This window comes from Drosophila navojoa, chromosome X, assembly GCF_054131105.1.
Source record: "Drosophila navojoa isolate 15081-1374.11 chromosome X, UAZ_NAV_1.0, whole genome shotgun sequence".
Lineage (NCBI taxonomy): Eukaryota > Metazoa > Arthropoda > Insecta > Diptera > Drosophilidae > Drosophila > Drosophila navojoa.
In genome coordinates, this window is record NC_142895.1 from 31,973,047 (window position 1) to 31,990,326 (window position 17,280).

Below are 17,280 nucleotides of genomic sequence, written 5' to 3' on the forward strand. Positions count from 1 at the left end.
TCCCTTTCTTTTTTAAGCGCGAAAAGATTTGTCACCTTAGGCGTCACATATGTGCAAATAATAAAAAATCAGGTGCATTAACTCTAACAGCTGTTAGTAGTGCTGGAAATTGCAGCGGACAATCAGCTGCTCACTAACTTTGGTGAGTTGCTAAGTCTCAGCAAAGACAGCAACCTAGCTGCTGGTGGGAGGTAGCAGGTATTAAAAGTAGTGCATACTTTCGGGCTGTAGTTAGGTTGAGTTTAAGTTACTACGGTCTCTAAACTCAAATTATATTAGTAGGCAGTGCCCACTACAGGCTTCACGCGAGGAGAAGCTGCAATCTTTCGCTCGCCGTTTCTCGTTGCAGCGATTGCCGCAGCAACAACAGAGGGCGTCGCCGCAGCCGTCGACTTGTAATCAGTCTCCAGTGGCTGAGTGCTAGGCACCCAAGTCTTTAAAAGAAGCGTTAGCTCAAATGGGAGTTACGCTTGAGGGTTTGTCTGCCCTATTTGAGGGGACAGCGGCATATAAATGCACTAATAAGAGAGGAGCTGGCTAGGCTGGTTAGTCTCCACAAGACGGCCGAAGCGTTCTGCAACCCACCGGTCAAAGACTGCGAGGTGCAGACTACGCTGGTCAAGGAAGTACCTCAGAAGGCTAGAACAGCGAGTGTTAGTGCTACAGCAGGTAGTAATACGCCCAAGCGGTTGAGGGAAGTTGCCACTGAGCAGAGGAAAACTCCCTCGAAAAAGCCGAGGCACAATAAAAGCGCAGCAAATCCAATAGAGCAAATGGCTCTACGGGCTGCAGTCGATAAAACCAACCAGGTAGGTCGACAGACGAATTCGAACAGCTGGACGGTTGTTAAGGGACGCAAGCCGCTGCAAAAACGTTCCAGAAGTAACGCCATCGCGGTTTCAGGTGTAGGTGGTTGCAGCTATGCGGACATGCTTCGCGTAGTCAAGAGCGACCCAAATTTAAAGCATCTGAGCGGCGACGTCCAAGGTATTAGGAAGACCGCTAAGGGGGACCTTTTGTTGCAACTGAGTAGGAAGCCGGAGCATAGCTCTGAGGCTCTGCACGAAGCTGTAGGCAGTGGTAGTAAAAACACTTACCGAATCGGCTCAAATTGAGATTCGCAACCTAGATGAGCTAGCGAGCAAAGAGGAGATCTTGGAGGCAGTCAGGGTGGAGTTGAAGGATAGCTCACTCCCCATTGAGGCTATCAAATCGCTTCGGCCAGCTTTTGGTGGACAGCAAAGAGCTACGGTTGCTCTTCCAATTGGGAAAGCTAAAACTCTGCTCGAGCTGTCCAAAATTAGAATAGGATGGGTAGTATGCCGTATTCGAGCCGTGGAACAGCCTAAACGCTGTTTCAAGTGCCTCGATTACGGTCATATGGCAGCAAACTGTCGCAGCGACTGTGACCTAAAGGGCGCCTGTTCCAGGTGTGGAGAGATGGGTCACAGTGCAAAAGCATGCACTAGGCCACCAAAATGTAGCCTCTGCATCCGGAAAGGTGAAAATCAGACGGACCATTCAGCAAGCAGCTTCAAGTGCCCATCTTACCGTGAAGCTGCTCGTAAAATGAAATGTTAAGGTTCTTGCAGCTTAACCTAAATCATTGTATTGCTGCCCAAGACCTTCTTGAGCAGACCGTTAGGGAAAAATGTATAGACGTAGCTTTTCTCAGTGAGCCCCACCACTGTATAACCGGCTGCCCTAGGACATGGTCAACAGACCTTAATGGCAAAGCTGCGTTGTGGGTATGCGGCAACTCAACGAACGTACTTTCGAATGTTAAGTCATTCAATGGGTTCGTACGCGGCCGATATGGTAACTTATGGCTTTACAGTTGCTATCTGGCCCCAGCATGCAGTTCAGTGAATTCACGACGGTGCTCGACGAGCTTGCCGAGGATGCTAGGGGTCGGAAGGCCATTATAGCTGGAGATTTTAACTCCTGGGCGTTAGAATGGGGTAGCCTCACAACAAATGCCAGAGGTCGTATCCTACTGAAGATCTTCGCTACACTAGATGTTGCACTGCTCAACACTGGCCACGAGTACACCTTCAGTCGGGCGGGATACGGATCTGTTATCGACATTACTTTTGTCACTTCATCCCTCTTTTGGGGAGCAGCATGGAGCCATTGCGATAGCTATACGGGCAACGATCATACGGCACTTCTATTCACAATAGGTGAGCCACTTGCCAGGGCGTCAACCTTGTGGAGGGAGTCGTATCGGCTAGATACTTTTGATTCCGCGGTCTTTTCTGAGGCCATTCAGTCTCTGGGCACAATTGGTAATGCTGAGGCCAGAGCATGCCAAATGGTAGCCCAAATACAGAGTGCCTGCAACAGCAGTATGTTACGCCGCAAGCAGTTCACGCGACAACAAGAGCCTACGTATTGGTGGAACGCACAAATAGGTGACATTCGTCGCAAATGCATCCAGGCGAGAAGAAGCAACGGGCTCGCGGTAGGTCTACGTTTTTTGAGAAACAATTAGCTTACCAGGCAGCTAGAAGACGGCTGAAGAGGGCCATTCGGGCAAGCAAAAGAGAATGCTTTTTAGAGTTGTGCGACTCAGCCGAATATGACCCTTGGGGCAGGGCATATAAGATAGTAGTTAAAAGACTATACGCAGGTAGACAGGTGCATCCTACGGATCGTCTGGAGCTTAAATTGATTGTGGAAACGCTCTAGCACTGAAATTGTTTTTATCACAGAGGAAGAAATCATATTAACTCTCCGGGGTCTTAGAACCAACACTGCTCCAGGGCCGGACGGGATCCCAAATCGTGCGCTAAAGCTAGCCCTCGCCTTGCACCCTAATACGTTCGCTGAATTATTCAACGAAAGTCTAATACAAGAGACGTTCCCGGCAAAATGGAAAGCCCAGAGCCTGGTGTACCCAAGGCTGGCAAACCACCAGATGAGCCATCTTCATACAGACCGATCTGTCTCTTAGACACCATGGGAAAGGTGTTTGAGAAATTGATCTGCTCTAGACTGGAGACTGCGATTACTAGCGCCGGAGGCCTGTCACCAAATCAATTTGGATTCCGGAAGGCCCGGTCAACAACGGATGCGCTAAACAAAGTTGTTGGTCCGGCCACCTCCGCCATCCATGGCACAAGATGGAAGCATGGGACGAAGCAATACTGCATTATTGCGACCCTGGACGTAAAGAATGCCTTCAATACAGCTAGTTGTCACAATATAATATCCCTAAATATCTTCAAGAAACAATAAAGAGTTACTTCAGAGGAAGAACACTGGTATACAATACGAGTGAGGGTCCCCAAACTCATACAGTGCCAGCTGGAGTACCCCAAGGCTCAGTGCTGGGGCCTCTCCTATGGAATATCATGTACGACGGCGTACTGCGCTTGGAACTACCAACAGGTGCGCACACCTTTGGCTTTGCTGATGATGTAGCTGTCGTAGCCATAGGAAAGGAGTTCAAAGATACAGAGGATATGTGCAGCGAAAGTATCAATCACATACGAAGTTGTCCTAGTCAGCAGTCGCAAAAGAGTGGAAACTGCCAATATAAAGATCGGTAGCGTCACCATTGCGTCAAAGAGGGTGATTAAGTATCTTGGTGTCATGATAGACACAAGATTAACTTTCCGCGAGCACTTAGAATATGTGAAAAAAGGCAGCTGATTCTTGCAGAGCTCTCTCGAGAATTATGCTTAACACGCGCGGACCTAAACAGCAACGACGTCTCCTTCTAATGAGCGCCATAAGGTCCGTGAACGAATACACTTGACTATGATGGTGTTTAGTTTCGTATTGATCTTTATTCTTCTGAGCCCGGGCTTATATACCCAGACTCATGCATAATTTCAACCCTTAAATCTAATGTATCTATTGCTAAGTGTGTAAGGCTCAGCATTGGGCTATTACATATTCTTATCTTATCGCTGAGTGTGTAAGACTCCGCGTTGGTCTATTAGCTATTCTTATCCTATCGCTGAGTTTGTAAGGCTCAAGTGGTATCTATTTTATGTATGCCGTTTGTAGAGTACATAGATTGTATGTTCCCATACTTATCATATTTCTATGTTTATGCATGTTCATGAACATTCTGCGGGGGGCCAGAGAAGGTTATAGCTAACAATTGCTGTCTCTGGTTGCTTTTCTTAATTAGGTACAAGGCAAATAGAGATATTATAATTATTACTAGTCCCAAAGAAATATGTCCATTCATTGTGTGGAGGAGAAGATCCTCAATGTGTACTTTATGACGGTTCAACTCCTTAATACTCTGTTGTACCCGTTGTAGCTCCACTGAGTTATTTACGACAATGTGTTGAAGTGGTGTTGGATCCCATGTGGTGTTCTGGTCGATTATTTTAAGGAAGAGTGGAGCGTATCTCGCAGTATTTGTAGATACTAGGTCCTGTGGAGTTATAATGTTAATTTTACCTATCCTGGCTGAGCATCCAGCGAATAGCTCGATTATGCCTTGGTTTAGTAACAGGACTATGTCCTCGTAGCTTTCGCAAATGATGTGTGTTTTACTCATGAGCTCATCTGCTTGTTTCAGTACTTCGAAATAAGCTTGCATGTCGTAGTAAAACAGCATCTGCCAGCTTGATGAAACGACTTCCACTTTTCCAAGGTTGTCCATTAGTATTGCCGTTTGTGGATCCATATCCTGAATTTTAGGTTTGGTGGCTGTATTTATAGCAGGTATAATTGTAGTACTTGCTACCTGCAACATAATTAGCAGACTTAAAATTGTCGCTTTTCCGGTCACAGACTTTACCGATCGTGTTTTTCTTCGCTCTTTCGGAGAGTCGTCTTGCTTATCCTTTTCATTAGTGGGTAGTAAACATATCTTGTTTACTGATCTTTTAACCTCACCAATATTTGTTTTTATTGTGACTACTCGAACTTTATCATCTAGTCCTTTTGTAGTTTTGGTAATTTTTCCCATAGGCCATCTAGCGGGATGTATGTTTTCTTGTTTTAATAAGACAAGTTGGCCTTCTTTGAGGTTTGCATTTGCTTGCCGCCATTTGGTTCGCTGTTGCAGTGATGTTAAGTATTCCTCTTTCCATTTCCTCCAGAACTCTGCTCTGATTCGTTGCATGTGCCTCCATCTATCCAAGGATCCGATTTTCCGATGCTCGTCAAAGTGTTCTGGAGCTCCAATTAGTGGTCGTCCAACAATGAAATGACCTGGTGTCAATATGTCGTCTCCCTCTGTGTCATTATTTAAGGTAATTAGGGGTCGTGAGTTTAGTACTGCTTCAATTTGACATAGCAGTGTCGAAAACTCCTCAAACTTGGAGCTGTTATCGCCGATGACTCGCTTAAGGTGGTGTTTTACGGATTTTATTCCAGCTTCCCATATTCCTCCCATGTGGGGGTTTGCCGGCGGGATAAAGTGCCATTTTATGCCTTCTCGTTCCAGCACTGGTGCGATACTGCTATTTTCTTTTATAGCTGCGACCAGCTCCTTGTCCAATATTCTAGCGGCACCTACAAAATTAGTGCCGTTGTCTGAATACATATTTTCACTTTTGCCTCGTCTTGCAAAAAACCGATGTAGAGCTTCTTAAAACTTATCTGATGATAAGTCACTGACAGCTTCCAGCTTTTGTGGCCATGCATACAAATAGACATATGTACCCTTTGTATGACTTTTGGCCTCTTCCTTTGGAACATCTAATTTGGAAAGGCCCAGCGTAATCGATGCCAGTGTTTTGGAATGGGTAATCGCCAGTTGCTCGATACATTGGTAAGTTTCCCATTAACTGACTGGCCATTTCCTGTTTGTACCTGATGCAGGTAACGCATTCGCGTAGATATTTCTTCAACATGTTCCGTAAGCCGACAATCCAGAACTCCCTTTGAATGAGGTTTCTCATTAGCTACAGTCCGCCATGTAGGGTTTCCTTATGTGCTTGGTTTATAATTAGCCAAGAAAGATGTGATTTTCCAACTACAATTGGGTGCTTCACATTATATGGCACCAATGCACTTTGGAGGCGGCTTCCCACACGTAAGACCCCGTCACCATCCAGAAATGGGTTGAGCGCTTGTAATTTACTCTTAGCTTCCAGTGGTTTCCTCGCTTTGAGTAAATTTATCTCTTGCCCAAAATCAAGCTGTTGTTGCAATTTTATGATGAGTGTTTTGGCTTGCCTTAGTTCTTCGACTGTTAGTTCGACCTTAGTTCTTCGACTGTGTCGGCTGATGCTTCTTTCCTCTTGATTTTGCAATAAATCGTAATATGTAAGCCATCACACTTATTAGTTTATTTATTGATGAGTAATTTGTCAATAGTGGGCTCAGGTAATTTTCTTTTGTTGTTATAGTTGCTACTGTAAAAGTTTCTGGCACTTTAAGTTGTGGCCACTGATGTGGTTGTTTTGTCAACCACTCAAGCCCTTTCCACCATATGTCGCATGCTGCTAAGTGTTCCGGGGCAATTCCTCTTGAGGCAACATCTGCTGGGTTGTCTGCTGATTTGACGTATTTACATTCGACGTTCGGCAGTCTTTTGTTTATCTCGTCTACTCTAGTTTTGACAAACTTATCTTTGCTACGCTTGTTCTTTATCCAAGCAAGCGCAGTTTGTGAATCACTCCATCTAGCGTTTTGATGTGACTTCCTACTAATGCTTGAACTTTATCTAATAGTTTGCATAGTATGTGGGCTGCACATAGTTCCAATTTGGGGATTGTCTTCTTGTTTTTTATTGGGTTTACTTTGCCTTTTGCTGCTAGCAAAGTGATTTTGTCTCCAATCTTTGTATACACCACCGCTGCGTACGCTTTTTCTGATGCGTCACAAAATCCATCTAGCTCCGTTGGAACAGTGTTCGATTTTCCCGACCCGCGTGGTATATTGATTTTAGCTAGCTCTGGTAATGCGCTTGCGTATTCTTGCATTTTTTGGTCGTCTCTCCATAGGATGTACTGATATTCCTGATCAGCTTTGGCGACCTTAATCTGGCGGTACATCTTTTCGATGTCGGCTGTCATCACATACTTCCATTGTCGCCATTTTATTAAGATATCGAAGATATCCTTTTGTATTTTGGGCCCGACTAGCATCACATCATTTAGACTTAATCCATTAGAAGTTTTTGCTGAAGCGTCGAACACTACTCTCAACTTAATAGTCAGGCTGTTTGGTCTGATTACTGCTTGATGTGACAGACAGTATTTGCCTTGGTCGATAGTGCCTACCGTTTCCATATGACCTAGCTTTAGGTATTGATCCATGAAGTCTTTATATTCCTTAAGTATTTGCGGATGCTTCGTGCCATAGTCTGTTTGCGCGAGTTTCCTAACTCGAATTCTTTTTTAAATGGTATGGACACCACTAGCCGGCCTTCTTCATCCCTTTTGGTTGTTTCCTGGAATATTTTCTCGCACTCATTGTCTTCCGAGTCGCTTGAGTTACTTTCCAGCTCCCAGAAGCGTTCGAGGTCATCCAGGCATATCGTTGTTGTTGCGCTGATCACCTTGTTGTTTGATGATCTAGCTATATTGCCGGAAACGATCCATCCAAGTTCCGTTTTTTGTCCCAGTGTTTCGTTGACTTTTTTAACATTTCCCAACATTATTAAGGGAAGCAAATCAACGCCAATGATTACATCGATTCTGCTGGGCTCGTTGAAATGTGGGTCTGCTAGTTCACAGCCCATCCAGTCTTTATTGACATCCATGTCAATTTTCTTGCTCGGTAGAGCTCTTTGCAGTTTTGGCATCACAAGTGCCTGCGTGGTGGTAACGAATTTGCTCGACATCCTTGGCTTGATTGTCAAACAAACGCTGTTTTTTAGAATTTCAACATTTTGTGAAATTCCTTGAACTTCCACGTTCCTTTTGATTCTGCGCAGTTTTAGCTGTTGTGTAGCTTCCTCCGATATTAACGTTCTTTGCGAACCTCCATCGATGAGAGCTCTTAGCTGCTCGTATTTTCCGGACTTATTTTTGATCCGAATAAGTGCAGTTGCCAGCAACGTATCTTGTCCGTTGCTTTCCTTGAGACAACTGCTGAGGATCTGGTTTTATTCGCTTCCTCGTGAAGCAAATTGTTGTGTGATTTGGTGCAATACTTGCATGCCAAATCTCTTCTGCAATCTTTTATGCAATGGGCGCCTAGGCATTTAAAGCATAGAGCGTTTTTAGTTGCGAACTCCTTGCGTTTTTTAACTGGCTCTTCTTTAAATCTTGAGCACCTTGTGATGTCGTGGCTATCCAGTTTGCAAAAACGGCATCTGTTGTAGCTCGTTTTCTTTGAACCGTAAGCGTCTGGACGGCCCTTTTCTGTACTGCGTCTATTGAATTATATAATTGATCAATAAACTCTAATACATTTTTCAAGGATTGAATATCTCCGGCCCTCTTTACATGTTGCTCGTAAAGTTGAAGGACTTCTGTCGAGAATCTTCGTAGCAAATCTGAGCGAATAGTACATCAGCATCGTTACCAATTTGGGATACATCCTTGGCGATGTGAATACACTCATTTGCTTTATCCAAGAATTGGCGGATCCTGCTTTCATCGTCGTTTTCCAGCAGTTGCATGTCCACTAACTGGTTAACGGCGCTTGCGTATAACTTACGCTTATTTTCATAGCGCTTACATATAAGTTCCCACGCCGAATTGTAGCTAGCAGACGATCCATTTAACAAATGGATCCCTACCATTTGGGCATCTCCTTTGAGGCATGATTTTAGGTAGTTCAGTTTCTTTGTGTCACTGATATCCTTCTTTTTGTGAATCATGTCGGAGAACAAATTGAAGAAACTTGGCCAGTCTTTTGGATCTCCATTAAATTGGGGAAGATCCGATTTTGGTAGCTCTGGAACGTCTTCTTTCATACTGTGAAAGACACTTAACTTTCTGTTAAGTTTCTTTGTCAATGTGTGGACTTTAACTTCCAAAGCGTCTATGCCGTCGATTTCATGGGTGGGCTTATCATATTTCACCTCTAAATCTATAAGCGTTGACTGGACTTTGTTCCATAGGAACTCTAGGGTTTCTTTGCAGTCTAGAGTTTCCTCCTGGTTCATGAGCTCTAGATTGGCATACACTTCTTCAATGTGCTGCTTTAATGCTAGAGCTCTTTTATCCAAAAGTTCTACCATTATATCCATTGGGCTCGTCTTTCTGCGTGAAAGCATTGCTTCCTGTTGAGTATGTTATTCCATTGATATTTCGGGTTGCATTTGCCAATTCATACTAGTGGATGGTTCGTCGGCATCTATGTCGGGGTCGGTGGCTTCGACCTTCATCAGCTCCTCTTTGTAGGTCCTGATTTTTTCCATTAATCCATCGTATATTTTCTGGGTAAAGTACGCATGATGGCTTGGGATACCGAGTTTAATTAGCGTCGAGTGATTGGCAGCGAATTCTTCTACCAACTTATCCACGACTGCTAGCGAATCCTTTTCAACTATGGCTTTTAAAATGTTGTCATACAAGTCTGACTGCTTCTTTAGCATTTCAATAGCCTTTCCTGACATCATCTTGTTGCGGTTTTTGTAGTACTTGTATATTTGTGATTGATTTTCTTTTTGGCTTAACCCGTTGGAGGTATTTTTGTTTTGATCGCCTTGTTGATCTTGCTGTGCCTCTACTCACAGCGCTTCTTATTTTAAAAATAATTTTACACTTTAATATACACTTGTTACAACTTTTGATATTTGTTAGTTTTATGGTACGGCTCGAAGGACCATGAACGATTACACTTGATTATGATGGTGTTTAGTTTCGTATTGATCTTTATTCTTCTGAGCCCGGGTTTATATACCCAGACTCATGCATAATTTCAACCCTTAAATCTAATGTATCTGTTGCTAAGTGTGTAAGGCTCAGCATTGGGCTATTACATATTCTTATCTTATCGCTGAGTGTGTAAGACTCCGCGTTGGTCTATTAGCTATTCTTATCCTATCGCTGAGTTTGTAAGGCTCAGCGCTCGTCTCTTACGTTATCTTGTCGCTAAGGGTCAGAGTCGTATTTTATTTCTAGTTCGACAGTTCACACTTCCACATGTGGCATCTATTTTATGTATGCCGTTTGTCGAGTACATAGATTGTATGTTCCCCTACTTATCATATTTCTATGTTTATGCATGTTCATGAACAGCCCGTCATCCTCTATGCTGCGCCCATATGAGCAAGAGCGATGGCAACGCCGAGCTACAGCCGGGGCATTTGCGTGATCTACAAACTGAGCGCAATCAGAGTCAGCTGCGCTTTCAGGACTATCTCCGATGACGCGGCGCTCGTCATAGCTGGTATGGTACCACTGTAGTACTTGGTCACCGAAGCCGTGGAGTGGAATTCGCACGCGCCTGCACGACTCAACGCTATCAGGGCGAACAGTATTGCACGATGGCAAAGAAAGTGGAATAGCTCAGCTAAAAAGCGGTGGACGCACAAGCTCATCCCGGAGCTTGAACCATGGGTCAACCGCTTTCGGAGCTATTTGAAGCGCTTTGGCCACGAGGAATCTGACGAGTGCCCCTGGTGCGAGCGAGGGCATGAGGAAGACGCCAACCACATTCTTTTCGAACGTGGACGGTTCCTGGAGCAGAGGCGTCGTCTGGAAGAGGCAGTGGGCCGCTCCATCAGAGCGGACAACATTGATCGCGGCCACAGTGATGATGGAGCTCCGCAGAGTCGAGCGAATGAGAAGTCGAGCTGTCCCAGGCTAAGGTAGCGCACAGTGCTTGCGAAGCAATGCTTTACGGCCGTCCCGCAAGCATCGCGTACTATCCTAGCCACCACGCAACTTGCACCTTGTATTATTAAAACTGTTAATGAACGAATATAAAAAAAAAAAAAAAACACACACGCATGCAAACAAACACACGCACGCGCACACACATACAAACAAACACATACGCACATACACACTCACATATACAGGCGATTGCGCTTGGGTTGCGCTGCAGTGTTGGCAATATTAGGAGAATTTAATTGTTGAATAATTTAATTTCTAGACGTACGCTCGTAATGAAACTTTCAGAACGTAATCATGATGTTTACATGTATGTGTATACCGAAGCACAAGTCTCTAGTATTTGATATACAACTTTTACAAAGATGATGGTGAGGGGGTGAATTTAAGGGTGGGGGGTAAATTTTAACAATAACCGAAATTGTATAAAATTTATCTTAATATAAATTTTAAATTTGGAGACTCTAGCTTAAAAGATGTAGGAGATATAATTTTTTAAGTGATCTTCGATAAGATTTTTTATCGATAAAAAAATATCGGAATGAATTATCGTTTTCTGGTGATAAACTCGATATGCGCGTGATATATACGGACATTCCAAAAAAAAAAAGTTGTAGTCTCTAGCTCCTATATCTTCTGAAATCGACGCGTTCAAGCATACGGACATACGGACAGGCGGACGGGCTAAATCGACTCAGCTCGTCGCCCTGATCAAGAATATATATACTTTGTGGGGTCTACCACGCCTCCTTCTGCCTGTTACATACATTTCAACAAAACCATTATACCCTGATTTCCCATTTTCAATGGGTTCAGGGTATAAAAAGGTGGAAGATCTGATATTTCCAATTATAGAGGCATTGCAAAATTATCTGCTATTCCGAAGTTATTTGAAAAAATTATAACATCAGCCTTGCAATAGTTTTGCTAATCGATTATTCAACCGTCTCAGCATGGTTTTGCTCAAATCGATCAACGTCCTCTAATTTACTAGAATTTACTTCACTTGTCAATGACAGTTTATACTGACTTCAGTAAAGCATTTGACTCAGTACATCATCACATACTAATTCTTAAGCTTGAACGCTTAGGATTTTCGCCTAGACTTGTATCTTGGATTTCATCGTATTTCATTGGCAGAACCCAAAGAGTCCTGCTCAGAACAGCTATGTCTAAAATTATCTTTGTTTCGTCTGGTGTACCTCAGGGTAGCCATTTGGGTCCATTACTCTTTTCTCTTTTTATAAATGACCTTCCTAGTTGTATCTCGTATTCTACTATATTTATGTATGCTGACGATGTACAACTTTGCCTTCCATACTCCAGTGCAAATGGACATCATCACCTTCAAGATGACCTAAATGCATTTTAACTTTGGTGTGTGGCAAACCAGCTGGACTTAAATTGCTCAAAGTGTATGACAATGACCTTCAGTCGTACCGTTCCTCTAATTGTTGATTATAAAATTAGCAATATTTCCTTACGACGCATCCAAACAATCAAAGATCTTGGTGTTTCTTTCGATTGTAAACTAAATTTTAATCTTCATATTTCTACCATCATTAATGAAGCCAAAAGTGTGCTTGGCTTTATTAAACGTTGGTCCAAGGAATTTAAAGATCCTTTTATCACCAAGCGCTTATTTACGTCGCTTGTGCGTCCCATCTTAGAGTATTGCTCTGTTGTTTGGTCTCCGCAGCATAAACTGCATCAGGATCGCATCGAATCGGTCCAAAAACAGTTTCTTCTCTTTGCCTTCTCTTTACCGTCCTTTCATAGTAGGCTCCAGCTTATTGATCTTCCATCGCTAACCATGTTTCATGTTCTTAGTGTTAATTTTAATAAATATTATCACGTTTTTTCCTTAGAGCTCTCTTCCTAAAATAAAAAGTTTGCTATTAGCTTATCTTAGGGAAATCACTCACAATGCCCATGGCAATGGCATATTCTATTCTGTGCTCTTCCTTTGGGGCCATAAAGTGGACAGTGGGACAAGGGTGAAATAATAGTAGTTGAAAATAAAATAAAATAAAATAGAATAAAATAGAAAAAAACAAAATAAAATAAAATAAAATAGAATAAAATAGAAAAAAACAAAATAAAATAAAATAAAAGAAAATAAAATAAAGTAAAAAAAAAAAAAAAGAAGATAAGATAATATAAGAGAAGAGAAGAAGAGAGAGAGAGAGAGCAGAGAAGAGAAGAGAAAGAAGAGAACGAAGAGATACGCGCAAGCGGCTCCTCCCTCGCCCGAATCCCAACTCCCGCTCCTCTTCTCCGCTCCGCGCCTCTATAGCCTACTCCCCTCCCCCTGCCCGCCCTAGACCTAGGCCGAAGCATAAGAGAAGAGCTCGTAGCTCGTTTTCTTTGAACCGTAAGCGTCTGGACGGCCCTTTTCTGTACTGCGTCTATTGAATTATATAATTGATCAATAAACTCTAATACATTTTTCAAGGATTGAATATCTCCGGCCCTCTTTACATGTTGCTCGTAAAGTTGAAGGACTTCTGTCGAGAATCTTCGTAGCAAATCTGAGCGAATAGTACATCAGCATCGTTACCAATTTGGGATACATCCTTGGCGATGTGAATACACTCATTTGCTTTATCCAAGAATTGGCGGATCCTGCTTTCATCGTCGTTTTCCAGCAGTTGCATGTCCACTAACTGGTTAACGGCGCTTGCGTATAACTTACGCTTATTTTCATAGCGCTTACATATAAGTTCCCACGCCGAATTGTAGCTAGCAGACGATCCATTTAACAAATGGATCCCTACCATTTGGGCATCTCCTTTGAGGCATGATTTTAGGTAGTTCAGTTTCTTTGTGTCACTGATATCCTTCTTTTTGTGAATCATGTCGGAGAACAAATTGAAGAAACTTGGCCAGTCTTTTGGATCTCCATTAAATTGGGGAAGATCCGATTTTGGTAGCTCTGGAACGTCTTCTTTCATACTGTGAAAGACACTTAACTTTCTGTTAAGTTTCTTTGTCAATGTGTGGACTTTAACTTCCAAAGCGTCTATGCCGTCGATTTCATGGGTGGGCTTATCATATTTCACCTCTAAATCTATAAGCGTTGACTGGACTTTGTTCCATAGGAACTCTAGGGTTTCTTTGCAGTCTAGAGTTTCCTCCTGGTTCATGAGCTCTAGATTGGCATACACTTCTTCAATGTGCTGCTTTAATGCTAGAGCTCTTTTATCCAAAAGTTCTACCATTATATCCATTGGGCTCGTCTTTCTGCGTGAAAGCATTGCTTCCTGTTGAGTATGTTTTTCCATTGATATTTCGGCTTGCATTTGCCAATTCATACTAGTGGATGGTTCGTCGGCATCTATGTCGGGGTCGGTGGCTTCGACCTTCATCAGCTCCTCTTTGTAGGTCCTGATTTTTTCCATTAATCCATCGTATATTTTCTGGGTAAAGTACGCATGATGGCTTGGGATACCGAGTTTAATTAGCGTCGAGTGATTGGCAGCGAATTCTTCTACCAACTTATCCACGACTGCTAGCGAATCCTTTTCAACTATGGCTTTTAAAATGATGTCATACAAGTCTGACTGCTTCTTTAGCATTTCAATAGCCTTTCCTGACATCATCTTGTTGCGGTTTTTGTAGTACTTGTATATTTGTGATTGATTTTCTTTTTGGCTTAACCCGTTGGAGGTATTTTTGTTTTGATCGCCTTGTTGATCTTGCTGTGCCTCTACTCACAGCGCTTCTTATTTTAAAAATAATTTTACACTTTAATATACACTTGTTACAACTTTTGATATTTGTTAGTTTTATGGTACGGCTCGAAGGACCATGAACGATTACACTTGATTATGATGGTGTTTAGTTTCGTATTGATCTTTATTCTTCTGAGCCCGGGTTTATATACCCAGACTCATGCATAATTTCAACCCTTAAATCTAATGTATCTGTTGCTAAGTGTGTAAGGCTCAGCATTGGGCTATTACATATTCTTATCTTATCGCTGAGTGTGTAAGACTCCGCGTTGGTCTATTAGCTATTCTTATCCTATCGCTGAGTTTGTAAGGCTCAGCGCTCGTCTCTTACGTTATCTTGTCGCTAAGGGTCAGAGTCGTATTTTATTTCTAGTTCGACAGTTCACACTTCCACATGTGGCATCTATTTTATGTATGCCGTTTGTCGAGTACATAGATTGTATGTTCCCCTACTTATCATATTTCTATGTTTATGCATGTTCATGAACAGCCCGTCATCCTCTATGCTGCGCCCATATGGGCAAGAGCGATGGCAACGCCGAGCTACAGCCGGGGCATTTGCGTGATCTACAAACTGAGCGCAATCAGAGTCAGCTGCGCTTTCAGGACTATCTCCGATGACGCGGCGGTCGTCATAGCTGGTATGGTACCACTGTAGTACTTGGTCACCGAAGCCGTGGAGTGGAATTCGCACGCGCCTGCACGACTCAACGCTATCAGGGCGAACAGTATTGCACGATGGCAAAGAAAGTGGAATAGCTCAGCTAAAAAGCGGTGGACGCACAAGCTCATCCCGGAGCTTGAACCATGGGTCAACCGCTTTCGGAGCTATTTGAAGCGCTTTGGCCACGAGGAATCTGACGAGTGCCCCTGGTGCGAGCGAGGGCATGAGGAAGACGCCAACCACATTCTTTTCGAACGTGGACGGTTCCCGGAGCAGAGGCGTCGTCTGGAAGAGGCAGTGGGCCGCTCCATCAGAGCGGACAACATTGATCGCGGCCACAGTGATAATGGAGCTCCGCAGAGTCGAGCGAATGAGAAGTCGAGCTGTCCCAGGCTAAGGTAGCGCACAGTGCTTGCGAAGCAATGCTTTACGGCCGTCCCGCAAGCATCGCGTACTATCCTAGCCACCACGCAACTTGCACCTTGTATTATTAAAACTGTTAATGAACGAATATAAAAAAAAAAAAAAAAACACACACGCATGCAAACAAACACACGCACGCGCACACACATACAAACAAACACACACGCACATACACACTCACATATACAGGCGATTGCGCTTGGGTTGCGCTGCAGTGTTGGCAATATTAGGAGAATTTAATTGTTGAATAATTTAATTTCTAGACGTACGCTCGTAATGAAACTTTCAGAACGTAATCATGATGTTTACATGTATGTGTATACCGAAGCACAAGTCTCTAGTATTTGATATACAACTTTTACAAAGATGATGGTGAGGGGGTGAATTTAAGGGTGGGGGGTAAATTTTAACAATAACCGAAATTGTATAAAATTTATCTTAATATAAATTTTAAATTTGGAGACTCTAGCTTGAAAGATGTAGGAGATATAATTTTTTAAGTGATCTTCGATAAGATTTTTTATCGATAAAAAAATATCGGAATGAATTATCGTTTTCTGGTGATAAACTCGATATGCGCGTGATATATACGGACATTCCAAAAAAAAAAAGTTGTAGTCTCTAGCTCCTATATCTTCTGAAATCGACGCGTTCAAGCATACGGACATACGGACAGGCGGACGGGCTAAATCGACTCAGCTCGTCGCCCTGATCAAGAATATATATACTTTGTGGGGTCTACCACGCCTCCTTCTGCCTGTTACATACATTTCAACAAAACCATTATACCCTGATTTCCCATTTTCAATGGGTTCAGGGTATAAAAAGGTGGAAGATCTGATATTTCCAATTATAGAGGCATTGCAAAATTATCTGCTATTCCGAAGTTATTTGAAAAAATTATAACATCAGCCTTGCAATAGTTTTGCTAATCGATTATTCAACCGTCTCAGCATGGTTTTGCTCAAATCGATCAACGTCCTCTAATTTACTAGAATTTACTTCACTTGTCAATGACAGTTTATACTGACTTCAGTAAAGCATTTGACTCAGTACATCATCACATACTAATTCTTAAGCTTGAACGCTTAGGATTTTCGCCTAGACTTGTATCTTGGATTTCATCGTATTTCATTGGCAGAACCCAAAGAGTCCTGCTCAGAACAGCTATGTCTAAAATTATCTTTGTTTCGTCTGGTGTACCTCAGGGTAGCCATTTGGGTCCATTACTCTTTTCTCTTTTTATAAATGACCTTCCTAGTTGTATCTCGTATTCTACTATATTTATGTATGCTGACGATGTACAACTTTGCCTTCCATACTCCAGTGCAAATGGACATCATCACCTTCAAGATGACCTAAATGCATTTTAACTTTGGTGTGTGGCAAACCAGCTGGACTTAAATTGCTCAAAGTGTATGACAATGACCTTCAGTCGTACCGTTCCTCTAATTGTTGATTATAAAATTAGCAATATTTCCTTACGACGCATCCAAACAATCAAAGATCTTGGTGTTTCTTTCGATTGTAAACTAAATTTTAATCTTCATATTTCTACCATCATTAATGAAGCCAAAGTGTGCTTGGCTTTATTAAACGTTGGTCCAAGAATTTAAAGATCCTTTTATCACCAGCGCTTATTTACGTCCGCTTGTGCGTCCCATCTTAGAGTATTGCTCTGTTGTTTGGTCTCCGCAGCATAAACTGCATCAGAGGATCGCATCGATCGGTCCAAAAACAGTTTCTTCTT

The 17,280-nt window shown here is 42.7% G+C and overlaps 1 protein-coding gene across 1 annotated transcript in view; it reads right to left on the reverse strand.

The window, feature by feature from the left end:
- Positions 1 to 17,280, reverse strand: part of c12.2 (von Willebrand factor A domain-containing protein c12.2) — a 99,044-nt gene that overhangs the window by 35,656 nt on the left and 46,108 nt on the right. The gene's annotated exons all lie outside the window — the stretch shown is intronic.